General features: G+C 35.2%; 1 protein-coding gene across 1 annotated transcript in view; it reads left to right on the top strand.

The window, feature by feature from the left end:
* slc7a5 (solute carrier family 7 member 5) overlaps positions 1–12,287 on the top strand; it is a 37,992-nt gene that overhangs the window by 4,760 nt on the left and 20,945 nt on the right. The window lies entirely within an intron of this gene.

The following is a 12,287-nucleotide window of genomic DNA, read 5'->3' on the forward strand; positions in this document are numbered from 1 at the left end:
TATTTGCTAAAATTGAGCAATATCATGTAGTGTAAAACTGACTGATTCTGGACTTATGTAGAATCTGGATAAGTATCTACTTTATCTATCTACTCCATCTGTCTGTCTGTCTACTCAAATAGAAGTTAATTAGAACTATATCGACAATTACCAACAGTGTTGGGGAAAGTTACTTTTGAAAGTTATGCGTTACAATATTGAGTTACTCCCCAAAAAGTAACAAGTTGCGTTACTTTTTATGGTAAGTAATGCGTTACTTTACTTTTGAGTTACTTTCCTGTTACTTTTATTACTTTTTTATGAGGCTTGATCTATTTCAGAACTTTTTCTTTCTTTTTTAAATAGAGGAGCTCTGCAATGAACAACACACTGTATAACCAGCCTGATCTCATTTTGATCTCTTTTTTCAGTTTAGTGGCTAATTCGTACAAATTCGAAAAGCACACGTGGCACCCAACTCTGCCCTTAAGTCCTACCGTCGTTGGGGATTAGCAAATCGAACTAAATTGTACGAATACAATGTTACGAATTAGCCACTAAATCAAAAAGTTACGAATTGATGTGAGATTGTGTTAGTATGACCTACACCTACATTTACCTTTAAAAAACATTAAAAAAAATTTTTTTTAGGAAAATGTTATCTGAGAACTTCCTGACCCCAGAGCTACATATGCCGTACATACAGATTAGGGTTGGGCGATGTCAACTAATTCGGTATCGTACAATGTCTAATGTGAAACATTGCGATGGACGATGGCATCGTCGTCGTAGGCGGCGGTGAATTAATAATTTATGAATTTATTTTATTTATTCATTTTCTTTTCGGCTTAATCCCTTTATTAATTCGGGGTCGCCACAGCGGAATGAACCACCAACTTATCCAGCACATGTTGTGCCCTTCCAGCCGCAACCCATCTCTGGGAAACATCCATAAACACTCACTCACACTCACACACTACAGACAATTTAGCCTCCCAATTCACCTGATACTCCTAAAATCATTCTGCATAAATCCGCAGATTTTAAACAAAATTTTTTGGAAAAGTAGAATTATTACGCAACTCGTGTTCCATGAAATAACTACCCCCAACATTGATTACCAAAAAACTAATAAAAATGACCAAACACAGATCTAAAAATAAAATCAAATTAAACTATAAATGCTATAAACTTTGCATACAAACCTTATATTTCTATTTTATTTTTTAATTAAATATTTAATATTCTATTACAGATTTTTTATAGACCATTGAGGGATGTAAACAAAAACAACGGTCCCAACATATTTCTTGTTTTACATTTTTAATTTCTATAGCTTCAGAGAATCCAAAAAGAGCCACATATTGATAAATAATGGTATGACAGCTGTTTTAACATGAAGTTATGATTGAATTGCCTCTTGTTACAGTTATATAAAATAGTTTGATAACAAGCGGGAAATGTTTATGGGCCAATGACATGACCACATTAAAATGGTCTATAGAGAAAATAACATAAATATAGTTTACTTGCCAACTTGATTTAGCCGTCTTATTCCTGAAACGCTAATATATGTTGGTACTTCATCTTTTTTAGGGCTTTCTATTGCTGAATGTGCCGCCACTGAGACACTAAAACACTGACGGCAGTAGTCTGGAGAACGAATGGAAAAAAAAGCAGTCAAAGATTTGTAGGAGTAGCTGACAAAACCTTACTTGACATGACCTGCAGTAGTTTCTGTTTAAACAGTCAAAACCAGCATATTTACAGTTTCTAAGAGGAATAACATGCACATTTCTGCCTTTTTATGTCCACTGTTTCTGGAATAACTTCTTTTTTTGGTTTGCTGATTTCATTAAGGGAAAAAGAGGATTTCGCAGTCTGAGATGTAGATTAACAAAGGTCCATTCATTTCGTCATGCACAAACAAAAGCCTGGAGCTGGTATCACTGACTCAGTTGTGAGTCAGCTCGAAAGGACAGGTTAATTTGAAAAGATTATTAGCTTTTCTTTTCATCCTTTATCTCCCCTGCATCCACTCTTACTGCCCACAGCAGCAGACCTGTCTTGACAGATAGCAAGATTATTATTAAAAGAAAGAAAAATGGGAATGCTGATTGTTGATTATTGAAGCCAGAACTGTAGGGCACGACTCTTTTAATTGGTCTTACTCACCCAAATTTGGCGAGTTTTTGGACTTGCCTTTGGGTGTGGGTTTTTTGTGTGGTTAAATGGTTAGTTCACACAAACATGGAAAATGTTCACCCAAAGTGAAAATGGAATAGTTACAAGAATACTTTTGTGCACACATAAACAAAAATAATGATTTTGTTGAAAAGTTTTATCTTCTCAGTGTCAGTATAGGGCGCGCATTTACACAATCTCTGAGCTCTTTATACGTATTGTTCTCGGTCGTGCTGGAATACACCTCGTACATTTCTGTGCATTGTGTCAAACAGAGGAAATCATGTCAGGACATCTAGGAAATATATCAGGGGTTTGATTATGGTTCATTTTTCTTTATAAAGTTGGGTGGATTTTAAAAGAGAGGACTTAATGAAAGTAACAAAACACAAAGCTCAGTATCTGACAGCACAGTCATTATATACACCAATATTATATAAGTCATTCATTCATTCGTTAATTTTCTTTCGGCTTACTCCCTTATTTATCAGGGGTTGCCACAGCGGAATGAACCGCCAACTATTCCAGCATATGTTTTACGCAGTGGATGCCCTTCCGGCCGCAACCTAGTACTGGGAAACACCCATACACACTTATTGACACATGCACTCTTACACTACGGCCAATCTAGTTTATCCAATTTACCTACAGCACGTCTTTGGATTGTGGGGAAAAGCAGCTAACCACTGAACCACCGTGCCGCCCATTATGTACAATCAGATTTTTAAAAACTACTTTTCCAAATGCCTCTACACTTTATGTTGTAGTGTAATGTACGATGCACATTGCAGAACAGTGGCTTTTTATGGATCTTCTCTAAAGTTGGGTGGAAGTTTTTGTTTTTGTTGGTTTTTGATAGGATGAAATCGATCAAATTATACTTTATTGTTGGTAAAAGCTTGGTAAAGTTAGTTTTAGGTTTATTATTTGCTAGAATATTCACTTACAGTATGTTACTTTAGTAATCATTCATTCATTAGTTTTCCTTCAGCTTAATCCCTTTATTCATCAGGGGTCGCCACTGCGGAATAAACCGCCAACTTATGCAGCATATGTTTTACATGGATGCCCTGCAACCCAGTACTGGAAAACATCCATACACACTCATTCACACACATACACTACGACTAATTTAGTTTAGTAATTTCACCTATACCACATGTTTTTGGACTGTGGGGGAAACCCACGTGAACATGGGGAGAACATGCAAACTCCACACTGAAACGCCAACAGGCCCAGGTGGGACTCGAACCAGCGACCTTCTTGCGGTGAGACGACAGTAGTAACCACTGAGCCACCATGCTGCCCTGCTTTAGTTACCATCAGCCATTTAAATCCACAATATAAACCAAAAAAATAATAATAATAAATGTATTTTTTTGTAAATTAGCAAGAGGGACATTTTCTACAAAAATAAAATTAAAATAGCAAAAATGCTAAGTGGTGAATAAAAAAACGTACATTTGGAAATATGCTGTGTATTAAATCATTATTTCATATTATACGGTGCAGTTCATACAGCTGAAGTTAAAATTATTAGCCCTCCTGTGAATTTTTTTCTTTTTCAAATATTTCCTAAACGATGATTAACAGAGCAAGGCGTTTTTTTACAGTATTTCCTATAATATTTTTTCTTCTGAAGAAAGTCTCATTTGTTTCATTTTGGCTAGAATAAGTTTTTAATTTTTTAAAAACTATTTAAAGGTCAATATTATTAGCCCCCTTAAGCAATTTTTTTTCGATTGTCTTAAGAACAAACCATCATTATACAATGACTTGCCTAATTACCCTATCCTGCCTAATTAACCTAATTAACCTAGTTATGCCTTTTTAAATGTCACTTTAAGCTGTATAGAAGTGTCTTGAAAAATATCTAGTCAAATATTATTTACTGTCATCATGGCAAGGATAAAATAAATCAGTTATTAGAAATGAGTTATTAAAACTATTATGTTTAGAAATGTGTCAAAACAAACTTCTCTCTTTTAAACAGAAATTGGGGAAAAATATACAGGAGGGTTAATAATTTTGACTTCAACTATATATCGAAATCTTATACAGATTCAATTTACTATGATCTTTCATGTAAAGCTGCTTTGACACAATCTACATTGTAAAAGCGCTATACAAATAAAGGTGAATTCAATTATTTTGGAAATCATTGATCTCAACAAAGTTAATATCGATACAGATGCAGCATCTCTTATGTAACAAATAAGTTCTCTGACAACTCAAGGCTTAAAGGGTTTTTCACTCGTAATTATGAAACTGTGGTTGCCTTTGTGTACGTTCATCTCATGAATACGATCTTTCAGACATGAATTAAACACACAGAAACTATTTGAATCAGATTATGAGGTTGATGCCTATATAGAATGCTTCACGTCAGTCATTCAGGACTTTCACTTTTAGTAAGTCTGCATTTAACGGCCTACTTTGACTGAAGACAGCAGGGCAGCTGGGCGTATTTGTGTGCGACTTAGATAAGCAAATGCAAAGCAATCATGCAAACAGCATGGCCTGTGAATCAAGACCACAGATATACACACCCTCGCTGTCTTTAGAGAGAGAAACATCTTATACGATATGCTGGGGAAGATGTGTGGTTGACTGAATTGACAACCAACACATGCGGGATTACCGATGAAAGAGTTGTTTATTCACAGCGTGACATTTCTCTGTGCACAATGTGGCTTCTGTTTGACTGCTTAATAGACTTATCTCCTTTAAAAGTTCAGAAAAGGTCTCAGCGTGTCTCTTAGTGCTGGTGTTTGTTTTGAGAAAGGCACTCGTTCTTAATTCTGTGACGTTATCACAAAAACCTGCCGAGTCATTGCTAAAAAGTAGCTTGCAACAAGACACCTCATGGTTACTCAAGCATCTCGAACTCCACTGGGACGTCAGCTCCGCCCACATTGAGACCATGGGAATCCACACTGCATCTAAGACTCTGCCCACTTGTTCGCGTAAACTTTGCGGGTGGGAAGTTTAAGGGTATGTTTGCACCATTGAAAGATGCTAAAAACAGAAGCTATGTGATTTAAGTATTGGCAATTAGGCCCATATACTGACAAGTAGGAAAAAAGAAGGAACAAACAGGAAATGATGCTCACACAAAGCAGGCACATGTGTTGTTTTGGAGAGTAAATATTTGATTCTAATAAGTCATAATAGGAAAAATAGTATGAAAACAATGTGACTGTATTGTTGTTTTAATGTTGTTTTATGGGAATTGAATGATCAACCCACTTCATTTTGAAATAAGGGTGATGGATGTTAAATAAATGATTTAATTTTGGGGTTATTAATTAAGATTTTAATGGGCCATGAAACCCCCTGTCTCATCTGGGTGTTTTCACAACTCTAGTTTGAAAAAAGTCAGGAAAGTGACTCCAGCTCTGTTTAGGTGGGAGTGTCGAGTGCAAAAGAGGGAAGGGTTCGCATGAAAAGAAGAGTTTCGTTATGTGCACAACAGCAGATTTTTATACCGGCAACACAAAGTGTTGCATGCAAAACTGTTGCAAACAATTTATTTGTGTTGAATTTAAACAAACAAATTAAATTTAACAATGTTCAACTTAATTTGTTTGTTTAAATTCAACCCAAATAAATTGTTTACAACCACTTAACCTAAAAAATTGAGTAAATCCAAGGAATCATCTTTGAACAATTTTTTTACACTAATATGTTTTTATTTTAAAACGCATACGTTTTGCTACGGTTGCGCCTTTTGTCCACAATACCCCGGAGTTTTCGAGCGCCAAAAAATGATTTTCAGTCTATAATATTGTAGTGATATTACTGTAAACTTAGTAACTAAATCATTTTGACTAAGATATGTCTTTAAAAACTGAAAGAGTACTGCTGATGATACTAACTATCTTTGCCATCTCAATAAACATAACCAAAAAATATTGATTACACAATTACCAAATTCGAAGAGACAGGACAATCAACAAGAACTGGAACTACGTCTTTTTTAAAAAAGAGACGAGTAGCAAATCCAGATTTCACCATTTCCAGATGCGAAAAGCTCTCGGGTAAAAAATGTTCCTTACAAACATATTTTTGTTGCATGTTAGCAGACCACTGTAATCCACACATGAGGGTGCTAACGCGAGCTATGCTCTTATCGTGTGGAAATTTAAACAAAACCTTTGTTGCGGCACATTTATAAACGCAACACTGACGACCAATGTCTCCGAACAATTCTTCTACTGCTTGTTTGAATTACGGTTATAACACAATGTGGCGTCTCTCTGAACACTGTGACAGGTAAAAGAGTCTTCGAAGCTATCTTGCATATTAACAAAGTTGCATCTCCTTCACAATAGAGCGTGCTGATTGGTTCAAACCAAGTCTTTCTCACGAATGAATGAACAGATGTGCTGAAAACTCAATGATGTTATTTTGTATCAGCCGGTACAGACATCTCCATGCTGGAATTTTAACAGTGATCTTATCGCCGTGATGTAGTTTCAAAATTTCTTTATTCTTTAATTTTTTTAATGTATGTGTCCTAATAGTGTTTTTAGCAATGTTGGACATATTTATGACTGTCAGCATCTCAAAAAAACGTTACCCTTGAACAATTATTTAATACATAAATTAGCAGTTCATTTCCCTGTGGCGGCCTCTGATAAATCAGAGACTAAACCAAAGGAAAATTAATGAATACATAAAGTTTTTAATAATTTTTTTATATCAGTTATTTTTAATATTTAGTTTAATAAAATGAAATAAAAACAGTATATGAAATGTTATAACAATAGCTGTTTTCTATTTTAATATTTTAATAATAGTATAATAAAAATAATAATAATAATAATAATATTATAATGACATGCAAATCTTATATTTCAGCAACCACTATTAATTTTTTTATTGTCCCATAACGCTTCAGAAATTGTTCAAATTTTTTGTTCAAATATTATTTATTACTATCCTGTTGAAAGCCATACAATGGTTTTTAAAAGAATAGTAATAAATAATATTTGCTCAAATAATTTTTTTTTCGCTGAATATTTTAAGAATAATACAATTTTAAGATTAAGATTTTTTGTACTTACACCTATGGCTGGGTGATACAACAAAAATATAATTCGATATTGATAATCATTGAATTTTTTTACAATACATTTAGGAAAATTAGTTTTTTTTTTGTTTAATCACTTCTAATTTTAATTTACCAACATTACTAAGGCAAATAGTTTTAATAGTCAAAATCAAATTGAGTGGTAAAAAATACATAAAAACAAAATTTTTAAGCAAAATATCTGATCTCTTTATAATGAACATAAGTGTTAAAGAGACTTTTAAACTTGATAAATAAAATGTTACAAAGTGTGTGCAATGGTAAAGCGTAAACGCTGAGCAAACTTTAAGGTGTGAATAATAATGATACAGTAAACCTCAAACTCTGTCAAAAAAGGACAAAGGAACATAGGAACTAACCATCATTATTCAAATACATATTGCAACGTTACAAATTGTGAAGTTGGATAACTACATTACCCCTTTGCTAAAAACTCTTTCAGATGGGGAGCTAGTGGCTGGGATGCACAAGAAAAGAAACCAAAAAGCCACTCTGGCTACATCCTTTTTTATTTACAATCTCCTTACTGCTGCTATACGGCACTCATTTTCGCGTGTGTTGTTATTCTGACTCGAAGTGGGGATGACACAACCCAAAACTTGCATGTAAAAACCGCGAGCATGTGGCTTGCTTCACCATTTTCAATGGGCTTTGTGCTCACGCTCCCCTACCGTCTTTCTGTAACTAGGCGACCATCAGCCATTTTGTCAGAGGATGACAAACGGACAAACCATTGCTGCAGCTCTGATACAAGTTTATGGAGAAAATAAAAAGCACGGCAGTGTTTGAGTGTGCTGTGTTTGTCTGAGGTAATTAGTCTACTGTTATTACTGAAATGTGTATATTCCATACAAAGTGGGAAACAGATTGGTTAGTTCTACTTACATGAATTGCAGTGCTCTCGTGGCATTCTTAATAGTTCAGATGTTTTTCAACTAGATGCGTCTGGAAAATGCGTGTGCGTCACGTTTGTGTGCGTCGCTCCCTGCAAGTCATGTGTCTCCGCTGGAAATGACAAACTTACATCCTAAGCTTATTGGCATTTCTTCCAAGGCTCAGCAGACAAATTGTAATAAAACTTTAGCGCTTCAAACCAAACCTTTTTTAATTGTTACTGACAATGGTGTTCGGTCAATAAATACTGATACCGTTGTTATCGCCCACACCAAACTTCTGAAGAGCATTTATTTGAAACAGATATCTTATGAGCTTACGTTATACATTATATAATATAACATATAATATAATATAATATAACATTACATATTAATTAAAATTGTACATTAATAGAATTTTTTTTTTGCCTTTCAAATGCAAACTATCATTCACTGTTACTTTTGATGAATAGATAACAAATAAATTATATATATATATATATATATATATATATATATTTTTTTTTTTTTTTTTTTTTTTTTTTTTTCATATTTTACAGCAAAATGTTGTGATTTCATCTTTCTGAAATCTTTCTTTCATCATTCTAAAATTATTGTGCTTAATACTAAAAAAGAATTTCTAGTATGTCAATGCAAATGTCCAATTGACCGGATGCCCTACTTTTCCTCGCCATCTCTCAAACAACTCTCAGTGTCTGTTAAACTGTCCAAACAGATGCGACAGTGGTTGCACAACAGATGCTGACATTGTTCACTTTCACACAGCGAAATGAAAAGTGTGTGTTTGAGATTGCCTGTTGTGTTTAGGAACTCTTCAGTCTAATGTAAGCTGAGATCTGCTGTTGAAGCATTTCTCTCAGACAGAGATTGGGGTCTTCTGGTCTGATGCGGTTCTCTGAAGCTCCGGTCTGAGCCTGTAATACTCAAGTTTATACAAAGAGTTTATACAGGCTTTACGTCTCGTTCTGCGCCTGACTGCTTCAGGCCTACAGTCACACACACACACACATACACACACTTATCGCCTGCCATGTCATGTGACCACGCAGCATTGGCCTCCATTGATCACACTGATTCACATGAGCTCGCCTTGGGCTGCAATCACTCTCGCAAGGGGAACATGTTCATAAGTTTAGTAGGTAGTGTTCCAAACCAAGTCAAGTCTAAATTAGTTGACTCAGGACAAGTAATTTAATGACTCAACTACCAATTAATTGGATACACCTTGCTAGGATTGGATTAGACCCCATTTTGCATTCAGAATTGTTTAATTCTTGATGGCATAGATTCAACAAAATGCTGGAAACACTCCTGAGAGATTTCGGTCTATATTGTCAGGACTCAGACGAGAGATGTGCTAGCTGCATATCCCTAATGCAAATCTCCCGTTCCACCACAAATCAAGGGTGCTCAATTGGATTGAGATCTGGTGACTGGAGGTGATTGGATTTTAGAGAACTCACTGTAATGATCAAGAAACCAGTTTGTGATGTAGCTTTGTGAAACAATGGTCATATCCTTGAACGTATTCTGCTGGAAGTAGTCCTCATAAAGGCTGATTTATGCTTTATCATAAAGGCTCATTTTAAATATAAATATGCATATAATAAATACTACTAATAATAATTATAAAATTATACAAATGCACATGAATAAACTGACTACAACAGAGCTTGATTCCAAAGCCCCCCGAGGTGAAGAAGGCATGGAGGTAGTTGTTTTTATATTTATGGAGAAAATATAAATTTTATTAAACATTTTAATCAGTTATTAATTTTCGTATGCAAAGATATTGCGTACATCCTGTGTATATTAAGCAATTCATCTTTTAAATTCTTCTTTATTTCTATAGCGCTTTTACAATGTAGATTGTGTCAAAGCAGTTTAACATAGAAGTTCTAGTAAATTGAAAGTCTTTTAAGTTCAGTTCAGTTCAGTGTGGTTTAAATTTGACTGCTGAAAGTCCAGACACTAAAGAGCAAATCCATCGATGCGCAGCTCCACATGTCCCAAACCAAGCAAGCCAGTGTCGAGGAACAAACTATACCACTTGACAAAAGTGAAGGGAAAAAAAACCTTGAGAGAAACCAGGGTCAGTTGGGCACGACCATTTCTCCCCTGGCCAAAACAAAAACCCTGCATCATTGAATTTAGAACAGCTTTTAGTTGGCCAATGCCGCGGTCTATTTCAGTTGCATCAAAATAGCAACATGCCAAAAATGCGCCTTAACACACCTCCTTTTCAGACCAGCACGGCCATGAGTCCACAAAGTGGTGCAAATGGATTTGCTATTTAAACAACGTGGGGCAAAACGTGAAAATGACACTTGCACTGGTCTGAAAATAGCGACAAATCTTGACTTACGTGCTTAGTGGTATATTGCGCCAGTTGTTTGATAGGGCCCTAAGTATGTGAATTTTCAGACATTTACAAAAAGATGACATTTTCAAAAACACCCACTATGAAACCATGTGAAATCAATTTTTCAGGTTTATCCATTTTCAGTCACAAAAACACTGTTGTCATATAAAAAAACAGACAAAACTCATAACATTATTATAATTTTTTTGGGCTGCAAACATCATGTAAATGGCCCCTTTGGTTGATCTTCAACACACCATCTTGACGATATCTACATGCCTTAATACTTTGAGTTGCTGCAGTGTTGAACAATAGTTGTTTAACGGACCACAAATCTCGCGGTTCGGATCATATACTCATTTTTTAGTCTCAGTTCAGTCCATTTCCAGATCTGCCAAAAAGGGAGTAGGCAAATATCATTTGCTTTTCATTTATTACAAAAACAGTACTGCTTTTGGTTTTAACAAACAGAACTGAGAATCTGTAATTTATTAAATATAAAATGAAGAAAGAACCAGCTGAATAAAATTGAATGGTAAAATATTTAGTACTGTGAAAAATTCACTGTTACTACCACTGTTGCTGATAACGCTAAATGTATAAGTCTAAAAGTCTAACAGTATAATTTGTACAACCCATATTTACTCACTCTTAAAACTTCATGTTTTATTACTAGATGTCATTTTGAAGAATTTTTGTGCATTTTTGATGGCTGGTTGGCCACCTATTGGTTAAATAATGTAATTGCTGTATACAACTTTCATTTTTGAGCATCAGGTTAAGTGAATGTCTGTGATTTTAATCTATACCATGAACATCAGGGGTTTTATCTAAACTATAAACTGTTATCCCAGTACTGCTGTGTTATCTGACTGTTGTTATCTGACTAAAGGCTGAACCTCTTTCTTGATTCCTTTGCATTTTTAGATTTGAATGCAGCAAAACTAAGGATTAATAAACATATGCAAATCACCATCATTTATAATTTATGTTGCGTGGGTGTTGAGATCCTGATCTTTTAATGATTAATCATGCAGCTTACACTGAATGCATTAATGCAGGCTAAACAAGTAGTGACCTTTAATGAAACCCACCACATCCCACGAACTGAAGAGGGATAAATGCTGTCATACATGTGATTTGAATGACACGAGAGGCGATCTCTCTGTGATAGTTACAAATTTAGGATTAATCTACCAGTAAAAAAATGTATTAATCCACAGGCACGTGTGTTCCGAACCGTGGGCTGTGATCCTTATGAATCACCCATCAACTGTTATCTGTTACACCCCTATTGAACAAGTATACCAATATAGTGACTGTTGAGTACTTAATTACCAATGAATGAATTCTGTAATTAGTAGTAAGACTTTTTTGTCATTTAATCTCAGATTCTACTGTACTTCACATACTTTTCCTCAAACCTGCTCAACTAGTTTTTTTCTGACCTACTCTACACACCTGTCCATGCTTGTTTGCTGAACTACAGTACTTGCTGTACTTACAGTACCATTAAAGTAGAAGACGTAAATCTTTTAGGGAAGCCCTTATCAGACGGATATACACAGAGGCTCGATCTCCCCCAGTTTTCTCACGGCAGAGATAGAAAGCAGGGCCTCAGCCTGAAACAACACTATGTTCATCTGTTGATCCAGTGGGAAATGCACTGGCTTTTGGGTGTTCAAGAATGTGCAAACCCTTCGTTTTCTCTACGGTTTTTCTCTGTGACCTTGCGCGCCGACCTACTGCCCACAACTTGCCTTGAGAACGT

This window comes from Danio aesculapii, chromosome 25, assembly GCF_903798145.1.
Source record: "Danio aesculapii chromosome 25, fDanAes4.1, whole genome shotgun sequence".
NCBI lineage: Eukaryota > Metazoa > Chordata > Actinopteri > Cypriniformes > Danionidae > Danio > Danio aesculapii.